This window comes from Poecilia formosa, unplaced genomic scaffold (genome assembly GCF_000485575.1).
Source record: "Poecilia formosa unplaced genomic scaffold, Poecilia_formosa-5.1.2 Scaffold48, whole genome shotgun sequence".
NCBI classification, from domain to species: domain Eukaryota; kingdom Metazoa; phylum Chordata; class Actinopteri; order Cyprinodontiformes; family Poeciliidae; genus Poecilia; species Poecilia formosa.
In genome coordinates, this window is record NW_006799987.1 from 1,894,780 (window position 1) to 1,898,081 (window position 3,302).

The 3,302-nt window shown below is 38.5% G+C and overlaps 1 long non-coding RNA gene across 1 annotated transcript in view; it reads left to right on the forward strand.

Moving 5' to 3' along the window:
• LOC107836287 (uncharacterized) overlaps positions 1-1,505 on the forward strand; it is a 4,577-nt gene extending 3,072 nt beyond the window's left edge. Inside the window, exons 2-3 of the long non-coding RNA XR_001662159.1 lie at positions 189-230; positions 1,101-1,505. This is a non-coding gene — a long non-coding RNA (uncharacterized LOC107836287). The remainder of the gene's footprint in view (positions 1-188; positions 231-1,100) is intronic.
• Positions 1,506-3,302: the final 1,797 nt, after the last annotated feature.

Genomic DNA, 3,302 nt, shown 5'->3' on the forward strand with positions numbered 1-3,302 from the left:
AAAAAAAATATTTTTTTTTTATTTTTTATTTTTTTTATTATTTTTTTTTTTTGTGTTTCTTGTCTGATTGGTATTGTTTCTCTGTAAAAGCACTTTGAATTGTCTTTGACTGAAAGGTGCTATATAAATAAAATTGCCTTGCCTTGCCTTGCCTGAAACTGTGTTTTCTTTAATGTCTTTTTCTGTAGGTTTGACAGGGAGAAAGCTCCTCATTCTGCTACAAAAAACAGGTCAGTAGTTGTTTCTGCTTGGTTTTAAAAGTTTATCTTTTCATTTTTTTAATTTTGAAATTCTGGTTCACAGCGAAACTGTTTACATTATTTTTTGTTTATTAAATTGCATGCAAACAATCTTTAATTGCTTTACTTTTCATGATTTATATTAAAATGTTTGACAAGTTAATTTAACATTTTAAAAAATATAAAAAATGTAATATAGTAGTGAGAATAATTTATGGTGCCAATTCTGAAACAAAATTAGTTGTATTTACAAAAGGATTCGAAAAGAGTAAGCAGCCAGGATATTATAAGTAAAACTTTATAAACTGTTTTGTGACGCTGTTCTGTTAAAAATAAAGCTGCAAACCCTTGAAGGGAAGTGTGTTGTATTAAAAAAAGTGATAAAATATGCCACCCACAGAGAAAATAAAAAAGCTTTAAGTATTTAAAGGATATATCTAGAAGGCATCAGGAATACTAAGATTATGAATATTTATTTAACTTTTATAAAACTGTAGTTATTCTACCTTAAGTAATCTAAGTTGTTAAATTAAATTTGAAAGTAGCTAAACTTAACTTGCAAAATCAAGTTAATTAAGTTTGTAGTCAAAATTTTAAAATTTGTTGGTTATACTTAAACAGAAATAAAATCTATATTTCAAGGATCTACATAGAGAGATCCCAGGTATTAAAAGCAGAATCAGTACATTTCTCCTTAGCGTTCAGAGACTGCATAGAAATCTAAGATGAAGTCAGTGACAGCCGCGATTAGCTTCCTGAGACAATGGATGACTGATGACCTTTGGTTTACATGCTACAGAGGAATGAAGGTCCTGCTCACTTTCACTGACTTGTTACTGTAGCTCATTTGTTTTTCCACAGCCTCCAATCGCAGCCACCCCCCAGCCAGGACCAATTAACAGCAACAAACACTCACATCCAGTAAAACACCTCAGCAGCATCCAGCTGGGCCAGATTAGTGGCCCTCCACCTACCCATTGTGCTACCAGGACTTTAAATTAACAGCCACACGTGAGAAAAGACCACCATCTGACTGGAAAAGACCAGTCAGATGTGACTGAAAACTTTTGTTTTCCTGGCGACATGGAAATTGATTTGGTTTTAATAACGACAATGAACATGAATTCAACCTGAATTTGCTTCAGAGCAGTGATAAATTCAGTTACATGAACTGAACCGTTCCCATTTTGAATGCCAAGCGTCAAACGAACAGTGGCACCACTTCCGCAGAGAAATCCTTGGTTTTGCTTAAAGGAGTCAGCAGTTTAAATAATGGAGCCACTTAATTTTTAAAATACATACAGTATTGTAAAAAAAAAAAAGGACAACCCATTAAAGAGTCAGTTTGGTGTATAGAGACGTTGTGGAAATCTCACACATGCGCAAAATGCTGGAGGACAAAAAGACACTTTTTTCTATTAACAATTACATTAACATAAAACCTGGAGATGTGGGCGTTATTAATTTAGTGCAGTGCACCACAGCAAAGGGAAAAATAATATAAAACTGTCAAAGATTATCTCAAAACTGCACATATTTTTCCATTTCCTCTCTTTCTCGGCTGCACTCCTTACAGTCTTGTTGCCATAGCAACTGACTGAGAACAACGCCACTAATGTTACAGAATTCAACACCTGTGTCAACCAGTCTAAACTAAATGAAAAACTTGTTCACCCCCTTCGCCTGTGGGGGCGCTGCACCAAAAACCACTGAAAGAACCGAGACCGAGATTTGAAAGCGGACTAGAATTCATGTTTTTGGTTTAAATCAGAGTTCAAGTGCACGTTCACACCTCCCCAAATGAACCGGACTTTCTTGACAAACAAGAGTTGGATTGTAGCAGGCTTAAGGCAGATAAGAAGACAAATCAAAGCAAGGAGAAGCAGTCAGAACAGTGGAAGTGATTGGGTTGCAGTAGATCAAACTCTGACAACACGATGCATCTTCGTCACTGTTTGGTGAGGTGTAGCTGGAAACTAGAAAGACACCAGGGTAGGTCTGTGGCGGCAGATTGGACAGATTACGAGGGTCTGGCTTGTGCTGGTGTGTCTCTGGGCAAATCGGTGTTACGAGCACACATCCAACTCGACTGTTCATCCAAAAGACTGTTTTTGTACCTTCCCAGAACCTAAAACGGTCACGGTGGGAAGGTGGAGGGATGAAAAAGGTTTGAAGACCAGCGGTAGAAGGATGGAGGGGGAGGCAGCTGCAGCCAGAGGATGAATGAGTGCTACTATGTCCTCTGGCTCCAGACTCTGTTCACGTGTGTGTGTGTGTGTGTGTGTGTGTGTGTGTGTGTGTGTGTGTGTGTGCGTGCGTGCGTGTGTGTGTGTTTGAACGGGGCTCCTTGAGGAGAGGCCGACAACCTCTCACGCTCATGCGGACAAGCAGCGATTATTTTTGCGTAAGTCTGAAAAACACACTGCTGCTCAGTTTGGTCCAGTGCAGACACCGTAGGAAACCAGAAAAAGGCTGTGAAGAGTTCAATCTGTTGGATTTAAAGAGTTTAACGTCACGAAGAGACAAAGGACTTTATTAGTTTCAGAGACACTTGTGAGCCTGGATGTATTGTTCCTGTAGATCCTGACGAGTTTCTTTTCATTTTGTACGGCAGATTTCAGGTCTTATTCGTTATGTTTCAGTGAGAAAGGCACCTTGCTCTTGAATTAACCAGAACAAAGACTTTTGGACTCATGTCCAATGGATAGTTTCAGAGAATGGGGAGTGTAATGCTTGGAGAAAACCAATCTATCCAAACCAACAGTTGGCACATCGCAGCTGTGCTGGAGTCTTAATTTCTGGAAGTAGGTATGCTGTGACCACTTCCTTCTCTGGAGTGGCAGCCATGACATGTACCATACATTTGCATTTGCACAGTTCGCTGTATTTATTTCTGGAATTCAATGGAGCCTTTTTCATTCATAAGACCAGTCAGAACACATTTTGAGAGAATTCAGTGACATTAAGGCTGGAAAACGTATCATAATATTAGCACTTTTTATCAGTCGATATAGCTCATGATGTTATTATGCTACGCAATTTATCATTATGCTAATGAAACCT